The sequence below is a fragment of the Scyliorhinus canicula genome, chromosome 8 (genome assembly GCF_902713615.1).
Source record: "Scyliorhinus canicula chromosome 8, sScyCan1.1, whole genome shotgun sequence".
Lineage (NCBI taxonomy): Eukaryota > Metazoa > Chordata > Chondrichthyes > Carcharhiniformes > Scyliorhinidae > Scyliorhinus > Scyliorhinus canicula.
In genome coordinates, this window is record NC_052153.1 from 176,289,207 (window position 1) to 176,306,696 (window position 17,490).

Consider the following 17,490-nt stretch of genomic DNA (forward strand, 5'->3'; position numbering starts at 1 on the left):
CCCCCCCCCCCCCCCCCCCCCTCCCGATCTGGCTCCACCTGCCGCTGACTTGAGGGCTTGTGCCAAGTGATGAAAGAGGTCATATCATCACGGAAGTGAGGGGGATGATTCAGACTTGAAGAGGGGAGGGATGTGCTAACTCTCATGAGGACCATGGGGAATTGCTGATTAATCTCCTTGTGGACTGTGTAGAATATGAGTTTCCATGGTGAAGAGCAGAGACCAGCTCAGCAGGGGGTTGTTGTGGAACCTTTAATTGTAGCTCCCAGACTCGGGCCTGCAGTTTGCCATCGTCCTGGGCTGGGGTTATTTGTTTTGTGTGCTGTGCTAGGGGCTTTATTTTCAGTTTCAAAAAAACAGTTTGGCCTTTCACTTTGCGCCTCCAGGAATTATTACATTGCTGAGACAACAACGCCCAGGTGTGGTCTCACCAAATTCTGTAATATTGCAGAGAGGCGTCCGTACTGGTGTATTTCACTAGACCTGTATTCACTGGAATATAGAAGAATGAGAGAGGATCCCACTGCAACATAAAATTGTGACAGGGTTGGACAGATTATAATAATAATATTTTTATTGTCACAAGTAGACTTACATTAACACTGCAATGAAATTACTGTGAAAAGCCCCTAATTGCCACATTCCGGCACCTGTTCGGGTACACTGAGGGAGAATTCAGAATTGTCAGCTGGTACGGGAATTGAACCCGTGCTGCTGGCCTTGTTCGGCAACACATACCAGCTGTCTAGCCCACTGAGTTAAACCAGCTCCGAGATACGGGATGTTATTTCCTCTGGCTGGGGGCTCCGGAACACAGGGTCACGGTCTCAAGATACAGGGTAGACCATTTAGGACTGAGATAAAGAGCAACTTCTCCACTTGGGGCAATGAAGCTTTGGAATTCTCTACCACAGGAGGCTATGGAGGCCAAATCACCGAATAAATTTAAAAAGGATTGGATCAAGGGATACGGGGAAAGCGTGGGAATACGTCACTGTGATAGAGGATCAACTGTAATCATGTTGAATGGTAGAGCAGGCTCAAAGAGCAGAATGACCTATTCCTGCTACTATTATCTTTGCTTCTATGGGCGGAATTTTCCTTAATATCAGCAAAGGCTGATAACAACGGGAAAACTGGCTTTGAAACTGCCGGCACCAATGGTGGCATTCTCTGCCGCATCGTCCCAGACGTAGTAACGTCACTGGCAGGAGTTGGTTGCGCTACTGGTCAGGCTAAATCAGAGGGCTCTCATTTGGATCGTCAGTTGTCAAAGGAAAGTACTGGAATCATTCTTTACTCGGTCTTATATTTATTTACAGAGTTAAACATTGCAAGCATGCATCTCCTAACTCAGCCACACCACAGTTTTAATTAGTGTCTTTTTACAGGTGCTCAAGAGGAACAACAGAGTCCCTTCTTCATGTTTAAACAAACATTTGAGTTAATATGAACAACTAAATTTCAAATCATATCAATCAAAAACCTCCATATTCTGCATAAAGTATTTCATTGTAAGGTGCCAGCAAAAATAAATGCAAATTATTGAAGATGCTGGAATCTGAAACCAAATCAGAAAATACTGGACAACCTCAGCAGGCCTGACAGCATCTGTGGAGAGAGAAGGGAGCGAACATTTCGAGTCTGGGTGACTCTCTGTCAAAGCATTACCCTCATTGTAAGATGCCCCTCTTTTAGAAGCCCTAACAATTTACTTGTGCAAACATTTCTTTTTGTTAATGCATCATCCAGTTGATGACTTGTATCCACTTATTTAAATTTAGAGATTTCCTTTCTCTCCAGCATTTATTTCAAGCCAGCAAAGCCAATCATGGACCTTTTTCACTCACTTTTCGTCGAGTGTAAACTATTCCATAATGAATAATCATTTGCTGAACATTCAATGGTATGCTATCTAGAAAGCATACGATACACTACTTAGAATCTGAATTCAAATATTTCATCAATAGAATCCCACAGAATTGCTGCAGCAGAGAAGGCGAACATTTAGCCTGTAGTGTCTGCACCATTTCTCTGAAGGAGCAACTCACTTTGCTCCATTTTCTCACCTTCTCGCCATAACCCCGCACATTCTTTCTTTTCAAATAGCAGTTCCCCTTTGAATACTCAAATTGAACATGCCTCCATTATACTCTCACGCAGAACATTCTAGATCCTAACCACTCGCAGTGTGAAAACATTTTCCCTCATATCACTATTGCTTCTTTTACCAATTTCTTTAAATCTGTACCCTCTTGTTTTCCATCCTTTCGTGAGTGGGAACAATTTCTTCCCATCTAATCTGTCCAGAACCCATGATTTTGATTATCTCAATCAAATCTCCTCTCCGCCTCCTTTTCTCTAAGGAAAACGGCCCTAACTTCTCCAATCCAGCTTCACAATATGTGAATCTTTCTGCCCTCTGTTCAATGCCTTCACATCTTTCCTGAAGTATCATCACATAACTGGGTGCGAGACGCCAGCTGAGGCAAAAGTCCATTTCCCACGTCCATTTCCTCCAGAAGAGCGAGCGTTTCAGCAGCTAAAGCACTTTTAACAACCTTCTTTTATTTTCTTAGCTTTCCCAGCTGAAGTACAACACGCTACTTTTAACCAGTAAGAAATATTATGAACTTGCCACATTAGAATAACGATCAAGAAGATTATCATCTGATGTATTGCTAAAAATGAACTAAGGATGTGAACTTTGGGGCACATTTCTACAGGTTTAATTTTTTTAATGTTTCATTTGCACATATAACATTCTTGACTTTAGGTTTTTCATAATAGCACTTAACTCTAACACATCCAAACATGCATCTGGTCTAATTGGAGTACCCAAGCAATTGAACTCTGTGTAATTGAGCTTTGGAATTGCTCTGTATCTTCCCTATAAAACAAGATTGCTGATTCAAAGTTATTACAAACCTACTCTGCTGAACATCAAAATATATTCAGAGGCCCCACAAGTCAGACTTCCAGTTTTGAGTTCTACTCTAATTTTATTAAGAACACATTTCTCAAATTCCACAGTGCCACCCCATAAGAAATTATCAACACGCATTATGAAGATGTCAGAAAATTTCCTTTTATGATAGCAATAAAACATTGTGGGATCTGCTTTCAGTTGAACAAAGCCTATTTTCAGCAAAATAGATCTCACCAAAGATTTGCCCTGGAAGCATCATTCTGACAATAGATACATCTGTTTAGTTTCCATTGTTTTCTATCAACATCTGCTGCCTCTGGGTTGTCTTTAAAATTCTTCTCTCTGAAAAGAAATGCCAGCTCACCAACTCTGAAATGACGTTCCTTTGGATGCAGATATTTATTGTTGATAACAAACTAATAATAGTAATCTTTATTAGTGTCCTAAGTAGGTTTAAATTTACACTACAATGAAGTTACTGTGAAAATCCCCTAGTCGCCACATTCCGGCGCCTGTTCGGGTACACAGAGGGAGAATTCAGAATGTCCAATTCACCTAACCAGCACGTCTTTCGGGACTTGTGGGAGGAAACTGGAGCACCCGGGGGAAACCCACGCAGACACGGGGAAAACGTGCAGACACCACACAGACATGATCCAAGCTGGGAATCAAACCAGAGTCCCTGGCACTATGAAGCACCAGTGCTGGCCACTGTCATACCGTGCCACCCTCTTCATCGGTGAGATGACCTTTGTCCGAGGGATGATTGATGGAATGCATGTCGTCTCACGAGCACCTGCAGATGACAGTCCGATCTTCACAAACTGAAAGGAGTTCACGCGATGAACGTGCAGCTGGTGTGTGATCATGAGCTGCGCATCATGCACGTCTGCACCACATACCCGGGCAGTGTTCACGACCCGTAATCCTGTCATACTCGACGATTGTTGGCCACTTCGAGGTGCACCCCTGGCTGGGGGATTGGCTCCAGGGCGATGGGTTATCCGTCGTGGTTGTGGCTGATGACACCTATCTGGAAGCACAGACCGCGGAGATTGCTACAATGATGTCCATGCTGCGACCAGGGCCGTGATCAAGTGTTATTTTGGCATCCTGAAGATGCGGTTCAAGTGCCCTCCAGAATAGTGCTGGGAGGGTTGCCTACATCGTGGTGGCCTGATGTATCCTTTACAACATCGCGCAACAGAGGGGCGACATGTTGGAGGAAGAGGATAAACATCAGTCCTCATCTGATGAAGAGGATGCGGGGGGGGGGTGGCGAGGATGGGCAGGACATGGGGCTCTGGCAGGTTCTATAGGCCACACAATGTGTGCATCAGGGCCAATGCGCAAGGGACACTCTAATTACCTCTAGGTTCATGGACTGGGGAGGGGAGACTGGCCAGGGGCACTGACACCGCATCCTACCCCCCACTTGCAATCCTCTCCGTGATACATATCTGCCACACTATGGGGTGCAGGTCCTGGGTTGGCATTAACAGCGGTTATGGTCCATGGGATGGTGGATGATGACAACGCGCTCTGCAATGAGCTCTGGATTGACAACGTCTGGCTTCTGCCCACCGTAGCACTTCCCACCGTCCACCTGGATGATCCCTGCATGTGATCTGACCATTTTATCACTCCCCACTAAATTCATGGGGTGGCAGAGGTCAGCTCAGACCAGCCCATCCCTCACACCCTTCCGAATGAGTATCGAGGTAGGTTGCAGGTTGGAACATTGTGCACAGGTGTTTAATGTGACAACATATAAACAGATTTATGCCCTTGTCCCTATCACTACACTGTCTGCACCCATGCCATTAACTGGTGTCTACTCTTCTGGCCTTACCGGCCCTAACAGTACATCTAGGTGGATCCCCAGACGGTCCATCAGGAGTGAAGGTGGCCTGCTGTAATTCCCGCCCTGCGACCTGGGTCCCCTTTGGCGGGCGTCTTCTGGGCCGACTGGGCCTGGGTGGGCCTGGCTGCTGCTCGGGTGTGCCAGGTGGTGTTGTGCCACCCTGTTCTGCCCACTGCCCACCAGATACACCCGGGACAGAAGAGAGGAGTCCGAGGTGCTGGGGTGTTCAGGCACTTCCCCTGCAGTAGTCAACCGCACTGACCTCACCATCTCCTCGGGGTGTCCATTGGTCCCCAGGCTACTCTATAGGATGGGGGTGCGAGCAGAGCTAACCCCAGAGGCTCCCCTGCCACCTGACGCTGTCAGTCCTGGAGGCCCTTTTCATCCTCGACCAGGGTCTGCATGCTCACGGCCAATGAGCACAGGGAGTGGACCAGCTCTGTCTGGGATTGCGCCACAACATGCTGCAACTGTGCCACCACCTTCTGTATCTGTGCCACATCAGCCAGTGACTGCGCCATCTCCCTCTGGGACTGGAGCACCTCCGTCTGTCATAGCATGTCAGCTAGCGCCTGGGCAAAGCCATTAATGCTCTCAGCCATGGCCCGCTGTGACTGGGCCACGCTCAGATGTGCCGCTACAATGTCCAGGTGGCTCTGGCACATGACTGTCTGTGACAGGGCAGCCTGGTTCTGGGCCTCGGCCACCGCCTGCACAGAGTGCCCCAGATCTCGGGAATGTAAATCCATGGTCGAAACCTTCGCCCCAAGGCCTCCACCGCAGATGCCACCCATACAGTGTTGGCCTGGGTGGCAGACATGGTCGGCACCACCTCTTGCTCCTGCATGCAGTTGGACTGGCCAAACTACACCTGCAGATGCTGGATCAGCAGGAGAAGGAAAGGTACCTCCATGCTGAGGCACCCACAAAGCCCAGATAAGTTTTTTTTCTAACTTGCAGGGACTAGGCAGATGGGACCCTGTAATCCAGGATTCCATTATCAGTGCCTTTGCCATGGGTTAGCTATTGATGGCGGGTCGAGCCCTCTTTGGACCATGGCATGGCCATAAAGGGGGGCTCCCCACCCTGGGAACCAGCTGGAAGGCTGCCACAGTTCACCTGGGGGTTCCCCAAATGAGGCCCTCCTAATGCCAGTAAATTGCTGGTAGAAGTGTGATGTGGCCCTTTAGTGGTCCTCAATTGACACAATTGGTCAGCTCGTGGGAAACCGTGCTGCTGAGGTATCCTTTGCTGTTAAAGTGTCACGGCGGTGGGAAGTCTTCAGGCTCCCCTCCTGATTCCCTTTGTCGCCATTTTACTAGCCCACCTGTTTCATGCCGCATCTCCATGGAGAAAAATCCTGCCCCTCAAGTAAATTCAAAGATAAAGCTAAAATTAAATCGTTGAACAAAATTTCATCCAGTCCCACTCTTCAGAGAGTCCCACTTGAGTTAAATTTCCAATTTTTGCCATCTGTCTGCAATGTGCTTTGTTCTGTGACCACACCATTCTGATCATTCAATGGCAGTGATTCCACCTGAGGACTGGTTACAATTGGAGTTCCACGTAGATCAACACATGCCCCATTACCCCTCACCGTATTTTTCAGTGATTTGGACAAGTTCACAGTGAATAATACGATTGGCAAGGACCTATTACGGCATTAGATGAGAGTAAAAAAAATCAGTTGGAGTCATATTTATTTGCGATGTGTTTATGGTCTTGGGCCAGGCTTGTGTCATGTAATATAGATAAATGTAGTGTTAGTCACATTGCAGAGCTTATGCTAAGCATATGTCGGGTGGAAAACCTATCTCTATTGAATGGTCGGAAGACTAAGATATCCTAATATATAAACCGCTGGAGATTTACAACCAGTTCCAGCGAGACTATTTCAAAAGCAAATAGAGTGCTTGGAGGTATGATCGATTATAAAACAAAATTTACTCTATAATCCTTATATGTTGGTTCGGCCTCATCTAGAATACAGTTCCCAGATATAATCTTTTAACATGGTCAGAAGAGTGTCATTGGATTGATAGTTCAAAGGCCCAGAAAGTGCAGCGGACTTTACTCTAAGATGCGTAGACTTCTTATCCAGCTATACATTCTTACATCATGGTTACACACTGGAGACTTCACGGAATGATAGAATGGTTACAGCACAAAGGAGGACATTTAGCCCTACGTGTCCATTTAGTGTGGTGTCCAAAATTCCACAATACTCTATTTGAGGCCAAACCAGTGGAAGGTTCACCGTAACGTCTTTGTTTTTTTACCCTCTCCCTCACTTTATGAAGCCCAGAATACTTTATTAACCGCGTAAAAGTTCTGGGTTCCAACGACTTGTGACCAAGGACTTAGAACAACAATAGTTTATTAAGCACTCTGAGCATCTCTTCCATGTTTCCATCAGGTGGCCGTTTAAGTAGCCCCGTCATCACGTGGCTACTGGATTACAACTGCTTTCTCATCCTGTCCTACCACTTTCAACATATATACTCCCGATTTTTTCTGTTCCTGCACCCCTTTTAGAATTGTTCCCTTTATTGTACATTGCCTCTGCTTGTCCTTGTTATCAAAATGTATTACTTCACGTTTTTCTGCACTGCATGTCATCTGCTCAACTATCAGCCTGTCTATGTCCTCTTAAAGTCTCTGACTATCCTCCCAAGTTTTGTGCCATCTGGGTGACCGATATATTGATCAACACAACAATGTCTGTTTGAAAGATTAAAAGAATCATGGTGCTTAAAATTTGTTGGGTGATGGGAATGGGGGGCAGGAGTTTGGTAACAGCCGAGTATAAAGAAGAACATAAGAAATAGGAGCAGGAGTAGCCCATTCAGCCCGTTCAGCCTGTTCTGCTGTTCAACACAATTATGGGCGAGCTTTGGCCTCAACTCCACTTTCCCACCCAATGGCCATAACCCACAATTCCTTGAAAAGGCAGATATTTGTCTATTAGGATGCAAAGATGTGCCTTTGCCTTCATTTGGGGGCTCGAGGGTTCTCTCATTCACACATTTCAAATGGATGCCTGCACCACTGAAGATGCATCTTGGGCAGTCCTCCAGATCACTAAATGTGGTGGAGGCAACCTAATCCAGGAACAGAAGATGGTGGGCGGTTGCATAAATATCCTGCAAAGTTGTCCATTGTCCCACTTTTCATAGAGGGGGTTCCGACCAAGTGAGTTGATGTAAACTGCCCCCCCCCCTGTCTTTTGACTCTTCAGTTGACAGGAATAGGTGTTCTTAAAGAATCTCCTTACCAATTTAGTGAATGTTTAGCTGTTTAAATGCTGTAACTGTGAAAGACAGACACATACCGATTTATTTATAAGTTTTAAGAGGTGTCAGAAATGGGTTTTATTGTGCTGTGTATCTGGGTGGGGTGATTCTCCAAGAAAATGACTAAGGACATTATTCAGTGGCCTAATCACGCCCGACTTCATGTTAGGATGAGGCCATTGAATCTTGCGTGAGGTGTCTCTCGAGATTTGCCTCACTCGAAATGTCTTCACTGGGCCTCATTGGGCGAGACCCAGATCAGCACCAGATGAGCTGTGTGGCACACTTATTTATTTATTTATGTAAATTTAGAGTGCCCAATTCATTTTTTCCAATTAAGGGGCAATTTAGCGTGACCAATCCACCTAGCTTGCACATGTTTGGGTTGTGGGGGCGAAACCGACACAAACACGGGGAGAATGTGCAAACTCCACACGGACAGTGACCCAGAGCCGGAATAAAACCTGGGACTTCGGCGCCGTGAGACAGCAGTGCTAACCACTGCACCACCGCGCTGCCCACTGCTGCCCGTTTAAGTATACGTTGGCTGGATTCTCTCGCCACCCAGGACTCAATGGCCACACCTGTGAGAACTCGCCATGGCACCATTTAGTGCTGGTCCACACAAACGTGGGCAAGGCGTAATGGCACCTCGGCGGGTGGGGTGGGAGGTCTCCCAGGCCACTAGAGACCTGCGGGTAGTCGAAGACAGGGCACGGTGGCCCTCTGGCACCCGGGCACCTGGCTGGCAGTGCTAGGGTGCAAAGTTGGCAACGTCAGGGATTGGGCCATGGGGCTGGCACACCCAGAAAATCCTGCCCAGAGTCTTTCGGCTTCTGACTCGCTGACCTTGGAAAATACGTTTATTTAAATGCAAAGGGGTAGCTTGCTGATCACATGACCTGCATTTACGAACTGGCCAGTTACCGAATATAGTCACAGCAAGTTGAGGAGCCCCCATTCCAGATCCAAAATTTAAAGTGATGAGATTACACGGCCGGTGGAGTCTCCTTCTTAGGTGGCATCCATTGTCCAAAGTGATTGAGTCTAATGGATTGGCCTGCACCTGAATAACAGATTATGTCTGAATGGTTCAGGGGATGGGGCATTTACTCTTGTTTAAGTTCATTGTCTCTGGTCGGCCCCTTCCACACAGCCTGATTCTTTCTCATGACTTTGTAATTTGCAACGTGAAATTATGTAAATGTTCGGCCATCTTATGAGTTGCTGATTAAGTTACTTGGATCGCTGTTGCCAGTTTTTATTTAAACTTCTCCTGCAGCGTCATCCCACTCAATAAATAAAGACATATTCCATATAAAACATGGTTGTACAATGAAGGGGCTGAAGAAACCAATCTTGGGATAAAAGGGCTTTAGGAATCTTAAACAGGAAATGGCAGCTCTCCTTACACTGGATACCAGATGTTCTCTTCCAACAGGTTAAAAGAGCTTCCCACTCTTTGCCTATACCCTTTCTCATGCAGGTGATTTAATATAAGTCAGAGGGAGGTTCTGTTCCAAACAGGGAACAAGCAAAGGTCGGCGGTGACTGTCCATGTTATATCTGTCTGGGAGGTTGGCTAGCTCCGTGGCTGGATGGCTGGTTCGTGATGCAGAGCGATGGCAACAGCATGGGTTCAATTCCCGTTTGGCTGAATTTACAATGAACCTTGTCCCTTGCCTGAGATGGGGTGACTCTCAGGTTAAATCACCATCAGTCAAATGGTCCTCTGGGACCATGGCAACTTTCATTTTGTTATACCTGATAAGGGGCTGGCTTAGCACAGTGGGCTAAATAGCTGGCTTTCAATGCAGAATAATGCCAGCAGCGCGGGTTCAATTCCCGTACCGGCCTCCCCTAACTGGCGCCGGAATGTCGATACGGGGCCCTGCACTTCCGGTCGGTGGTCCGCGCATGCGCACGGCGGCGGCCTCAGTCGACCGCACCGCACGACATAGCCGACAGCAAAAAGATAGGCCCCCCCCCCCCAAGATCGGGCATGCCCGCTGATCCGTGGCCATCGATCGGAACCCTGGCCGTCCTGGAGGCCACACTCGGCGAAAGATCCCCCCACCAGGGCGGCTGCGGACTGTGTCCACAGCCCCCACGCCGAGTGCCCGCCGGGTAGAACCATTGGGAACCATGCTGGCAGGAACTCGGCCAGTTGACTTTGGAGAATTGCGGGTGCGGAGTCGGACCCAATCGACCATTGGGGTTGACGCCCATTCTCTGCCCCCGGGCTGAGCACGATTCTGGCGCGAAGGTTTGGAGAATCCCGCTCCCCATCTCCCGAGACTTACAATGGGCATGGGCTGGGAGACACGAAGAAATAATGGGGAGGTTGTGAATTTTAAACATTAATTGACAGGATAAAAGAATATCATGAGTGATATAAACAGTTTTGTTTTCAAAAGGCAAAGGAGATTCTCCATTCCGGTGTCGAAGTTCTCCCATCAGCGGAGATTTGGGACCGTGTTCTGTTGACTCCAGCAGCATTAATGGGGTGGGATTCCCATGACCTGACTGTGCAAAAATATGCAAAGTGCCGAACATGCCGGTTTCCCTGCAGTTACTGGGGTAGTCTCCACATCCTTCTGGTAGTGTGGCAAACAGAATTGGGCGCAATATTCCAAGTGCGGCCTTACAAAGGATCTATACAACTGTTGCATGACCTGCCAGTTTTTACACTCAATGCCCCGTCCAATGAAGGCAAACATTCTGAATGCTTTCTTGACTACCTTGTCCATTTGTGTTGCCACCTTCAAAGATCCGTGGACCTGCATGCCCAGATCTCTCTGACTTTCTATATTCCTAAGAATTTTGCCATTTACGGTATATTTCCCCTCTGTGTTAGACCTACCAAAATGCATTACCTCACATTTGTCTGGATTAAACTCTAGTTGCCATTTCTCTGCCCAAGTCTCCAACCTATCTATGTCCTGCTGTATCCTCTGACGATCCTCAACACCATCTGCCACTCCACCAACCTCATGTCATCCATGAACTTACTAATCAGACCAGCTACATTTTCCTCCATTTCCTCATGCTTGCGTTAGACATGTGCAGGGGAAGTCAGTTGATTATTTCAGTCAGTGCCTTATGCTGATTTGATGCCCGACCTGCTGTTTTGGCCTTACCGCTCTTGCTGACACAATCTTTAAGCACACACACATGTTCAGCAAAAGAACAGATCCCCTCCCCCTTCTGGCACTGTTTAAAGGCATCTATCCAACTTGCAGTTGAGTTGCTTTTGACTGGCTACTTGGGTGTTGCAGCGTTAGTGAAAGCTCTGTCTTGTTGAAAGAGTTTAGTGAAATGGTTTAGATCAGAAGGGTGTGGTGCTGGACATTTGGAAAGTGTGTGATTTTGAAAAACCTCTAAAAACACCACTAGTTCCTGGTCATAGGGACTATAAATTGCAATCTTCCTTGGATTGCAGTATCTGAGCGAGATAATCTAGAGGCTGCGGAGAAGTTTGCTGCTCACAGCGGGAGGAGGGAGAAGGGTTCTCAGTGGGAAGCTTTACCCATTTACGGTCTTCAGCACGGTAGCATTGTGGATAGCACAATCGCTTCACAGCTCCAGGGTCCCAGGTTCGATTCCGGCTTGGGTCACTGTCTGTGCGGAGTCTGCACATCCTCCCGGTGTGTGCGTGGGTTTCCTCCGGGTGCTCCGGTTTCCTCCCACAGTCCAAAGATGTGCAGGTTAGGTGGATTGGCCATGATAAATTGCCCTTAGTGTCCAAAATTGTCCTTAGTGTTGGGTGGGGCTACTGGGTTATGGGGATAGGGTGGAGGTGTTGACCTTGGGTAGGGTGCTCTTTCCAAGAGCCGGTGCAGACTCGATGGGCCGAATGGCCTCCTTCTGCACTGTAAATTCTATGTTACCCTGCCTCGTCCTTAACTGTGTTTGGTGGCTGAACTTCATTAAAGAGATGCTCACAAAATTGTGCCACGTCCTCAAACTGTTTCTGCACCTTTAGAGCAAAGGTGAGAATGGCACTGCTAATGGCTATCTGGAGCTCTGAATTTTTATAACGTCAGATCTTTTCAGGCTGGAACACACAACATCACCAATGTTTAATAGTTTGCCTTCTATCTCTGCACCGGAATGCTTCTCCATAAATAGAGAGAAGCAAGAGGAGTGGGCACAAGGCTTTGCCAGGTTGGTGGGCTTTCCAATGGTGCAGGGAGACATAGAAGCATACAAATGGCCTTGAGGGTGCTACATTTCAATAGGAAGTTCTATTGAAACCACAGGGCTACCAATCACTGAATGTGCAGTTGGTGTGCAATCATGTCAGCACATAATGTTGATCAATGCCTGCTACCTTGGCAGAAGCCTACAGTTCCATCCATATTCAAGCCATGACATAGAAGGTTGCTGCTCATTGACAAGGGCTATCCACAATCTTGTGACTCCTCTCCTGAGCCCAACCACAGCTGGTTAGCACTCAAACAATGAGAGCCATGCTGTGACTTGGAGCATTAGTGAGCAGACCATAAATATGCCAAAGCACTGGTTCTGCTGTCTTGACCGATCAGGGGAACACTTCAGTATTTCCTGGAGTATGTCTCAAGGACAATTAGGGCTGGACAACAAATGTTGGTTTTCCTAGAAATTCTCACATCTCATGAGTAAATAATAAAGTCTCCTGATCCATGATGGCCTGTTGTATGCTCTACAGCCGGGTCATCATGGGGAGATAGCGTGTGCCACCATGGCTTCCCAACTACCTCAGGAGGAGGAAGTGGAGAATTCAAGAAGGAAGCCCGTACATCTGTGGTCCAGACAGCTATTCATGAGCACATCATCAGACTCCAGTATTCCTGGAAGAAATCCAAGACATGCTTCTATGTTTTACCATCCCTCTGTTATGGACCACCACATTGTCCTCTTGGCTGCAATCCTGAATTGAAAGTTGCCATACAACAATCATTTGATACTACCATTATCCAACAACATGTCCAGTAGCTCATACAATCCTCAGAGTAATCACCCTTGTGCATTCCCCGGCATCTGTCTTCTGTGTGCCTTTGCCTATCCTCACGCCTCACATCTGAACCCTGGTGACGGTAGCATGTTGGAAAATTGCTGAATTTCACTTGTGAGACTGCAGGTGGTCTTGAGGGATGGCCCTCAGATGCCCAGCGACACGTGAGCCAAGTCCAGACTGCACCACCTTGAAATATTTGGTAGCATTTAGGGCTGCCTGGCTGACAAGCAACAACAAAGGCAGAGTATGTATGAGCAGTGGGAGAACACACATTGTCATCCTGAGAAAGGACAACAAATTCATGTACCATGGGGCCACACCACTCCCCTGGGTCAGCACTTCAGCAGTCCTAGTAATCTGCTGGAACATAGCTCTCTGGATTACAGTGAAAATCTGCATGCCCCTTTAAGTATTGTTACAGCCATGATGGCACAAACAAGCTTGGCTTTAAGCTGATCTCTATCTAGAGCTTCCACTACAGCAGTCAGGAGGTGGGTCACTTTGGCCTTTGCAGCAATGAAAGCTGAGACATTGGTCAACAGATGATACATCACCGTTGAGTCTGCAAGACTTGTCATAAAGTTGGCCCCCACCTCGGTACTGGAAAGGATGGACTCAAAGCTCTCTGCAAAGTCATGTGGCAAGTTGGAGGCAAACTATTCCATGCTCTATTACAGTGAATACAGGCTTTCTGCCAGGCCCTTCAATAAACCAGATATATCTGTCAGCACGCCCAACAGCCTTTTCCTGTATACAATCCCATCAAAGGTCACATCTGAATCCTAAGGAGTGGGAATCTTCTCCTTATCGAGAACTAGATTTGCACCTTATCCCTGCCAGAAAGGTTTGACATAATTTCTAAGTGTTCAAAAGCGCTAAATGCTCTAAAAAAAACACAATTAGTGACTATTTGGCAGCAAATTTGGAACAGTCAGCAGCATTTGCTATCTTTAACATCAAATGTGATCAAAGGTATCAAAGACACCCAAAGGCAAAAGGTGCTCGAAGGCATCGAGTGCGCTCAAAGGTATCAAGTATATTCAGCAACCTGCATTGAAAAACACAAAGAATCAATTACTTAATTAATTTCTGAATTTATTATGTTGTTTTCATCACGCTGCAGGGATTCTATGCATTCTATGAATTTTAAGTACCTCTCTCCAATCACCCCATAATCTATCTTATTCCAATATAAATCGCCCTACTTTTACCACATCCTTCACATTTTGATTTCCTCGTAACACAGACTATCATAGTGAATCTGCAATATACCCTCTGTGTTAACCTAACATCCTTCCTGGAATCCAAAACTGAGCAATGCTTCAGTTATTGTCTCACTATATAGAGTCAATAAAATTCCTAATGTGCAGAGCAGTGGTCATCAGAATTCCTTTGTACTGCAGTGAGACTGGACTAACATAGATCAGCACCAGAGATATTTCATCAGCAATGCCTCTTCTGAATTCTGCAGGTTCAATGAGAGGACCTTTAAACAAACCCTAGTGTTTTTCTTGAAGGCAGCTCCACAAGTGTTGAGGCAAAATCAACTTTAATGGGCTGGACACTGTCATGATGATTGAAAAGCATTTCCCTCGCCAGGCCCTGGTTTCTCAACATTCAAAGGGCCTGTGTTCCAGGGGAGGACAATAATACTTCAAAGACACCCCGAATCTCGACTTGAGGTGCAACAGCATTGACATTAGTGACTGGGAGGAGCTTGCTCTAGCTGTTCAAAATGTTGTCAACCTGTCCATAAATCTGCATCACACTTTGAGTCTTAATGTCTTAATGACAAGGTAGAATGGCAGAACAGAACAAAAGAAAAGGAAGAAAATCCTGCAATCCGGATCCTAACTGCCTCGCGGGACATTTTACCATATGTGCTGTCATGTGAGTGTCCCTTCAAGAAACATTTTTGTCTGATCACATGGCTTCAATTAGGTCATTTTATGGGTGGAGCTGGGCTGTGGCTGTGAGGTAAGTAGGGCTTTCAGTTTCAGTTTGACCATTTTGGACAACCGAAGGAGAAATAAGTGTTATCCCTCCCCCCCCCCCCCCCCCCCTGTCTTTCTACGTTTTAATTTTACAAGCTGTTCCAGTGAAACACATTGGTCGTGGCTATCTGCCTTGTTAACCTAAAAGATATAGTTTGCTTTCTGGAAGGAGTTTGAATCTTCTGGTTCAGATTCAGGGAATCTCAGGGAAAGGACCAGTCCCATTCAAGTGAGAATGCAGGGTGCCCTTGAAAAGGGGTTTAGTTTATCGAATTTTGTTTTGAATTGGAACAGTTAAGGGGGAAATCCTTAAGTGTTATCCACATAGATTACTGTAGCTGTGTGGTGTTCTGTAGTGGTGTTTTTGTTTGTCATTGATTAAAATTCTTGTTCTGTTTATAGATATATATGTGTTAACTACATTCTTAGAATAAACCTTGTTTTGATTAAATTGTCTAGGTAGTCTGAAGGTTGTAGGTCAGGTGAACTTCATAATACACTTTGGAGTTTCTAAACTCTGGCCCATTACAGTTCTAAAGATCTGCAGATTGAAAAGCAGCCTGGTCAGTCACATGAAGACCCATGACAGAAACTCTAAGTGGACATCATCCTTGAATTGAGGGACAGTCATCACCACCAATGACATCTCAACTTTTCTATTCAAAGTCACTTTCCCTAAAATCCAGCACTACATGAATATTTTTGGTCAACTTATCCACTTGAGGTATTTAGAATCATAGAATTGTTACAGTGCTGAAGGAGGCCATACAGCACCTAGTCTACACCAACCTGCTGAAGGAACACCCTACCTAGGCCCACTCCCTTGCCCAACCTCCATATCCCAATAACCTCAACGAACCTGCACATCTTTGGACACTAAGGGGCAATTTAGCATGACCAATCCACCTAACCTGCACACATTTGGATTGTGGGAAGAAACTGGAGGAAACCCACACAGACACGGTGAAAAAGTGCAAACTCCACACAATTACCCTAAGTCAGAATTGAACCCGGGTCTCTGGCGCTGTGAGGCAGCAGTGTTAAGCACTGTGCCAATGTGCTGCCCTGACTTTACTGACTGATGAACCAAAACTTCTAAATCCATCTGCTCTTACACACCACCCATTCCAACTATCATTATGATATTTTTATACCAAGTTTCAAAACCTCTTTACTGATATTAAACTCTATCTACACTTTCTTCTCCCCTATGCTGCTCAATAATGCCTTGCAGTTTCCTTTGCTCCACAGAATCACTTACCATCACACCAATTCTCAGAAAGAGTGCAAAACTGGCAGGTTATGGATAGAGCATTAGAGCAGCTGACTGATGCCTCTAGCAAGAACCCCAAACCACCTTTGTGACCAAAACCTGTCTGGATGGGTTTGACGAGCTGCCGATGTTTCCAGGGAGTCATCAATTTGAGGTGGGAATGGAAAATCTAGGGGCTCCTCCACTGAGTTCAGCCATGAATGAACCAGAAAAATCAGTCATACTTTTCTTTTTCTCGGGGGTTTAACAATGTTTCTTTTAAGACTAACTGGCTCGGCCACATCCCATACCTTTACCCTTTGATTACAACTTACCCAGCACCAGTGATTGACGCTCTGCTTACCCCCTTGTTCAGAGAATGGAATCTGCTAAAACATCTGTGCCCATCCAACGCTTCTTGTAGGTTCATTGTTTTCATTCAACTTTTTGAGTAAAAAAGTCAAATCACACTGTGCAGAGTCTGCATGTTCTCCCTGTGTCTACGTGAGTTTCCTCCGGGTGCTCTGGTTTCCTCCCACAGTCCAAAGATGTGCGGGTTAGGTGGATTGGCCATGATAAATTGCCCTCAGTGTCCAAAAAGGTTAGGTGGGGCTACTGGGTTGGGGGGGGTAGGGTGGAGGTGTGGGTTTAGGGTGATCTTTCCAAGGGCTGGTGCAGATTCAATGGGCCGAATGGCCTCCTTCTACACTGTAAATGGTATGATTCTCACACTGCATTCAGTTAAAATCAAGAATGAGAGATCCTTAATATTCCTCCTGGAAATTCTTCAGATTTGGCTCTTGTGCCTAGTCTCAAACCCTTCCCTGTTTTTCATTAGACTGCCCTGATTGAAAGTGAATATTGAAGTAATGATGAAGGAGAGTCCAGTATTTTTTCTGGAAAATGTCCATCTTTCTACACACTCAATAGGTTTTGCTTCTTGTGGAGGGCGTGAAAGCAGCTGCACTTTTTCTTCAGAAACAACAATTAGTGGAACTTAAGGTCATGCTCAAACAAAAGAATCCATTGTTCTGCCAAAGATGAAATCTTGTCAAAACACTTTGAACAGTTACCGTCGCTAATTTAGATTTGTTCAACGTCTTACATTTTAGCATTTTATTTATCTCCTCTTGTACACTGACCAAAGCAGGTTAGGTGC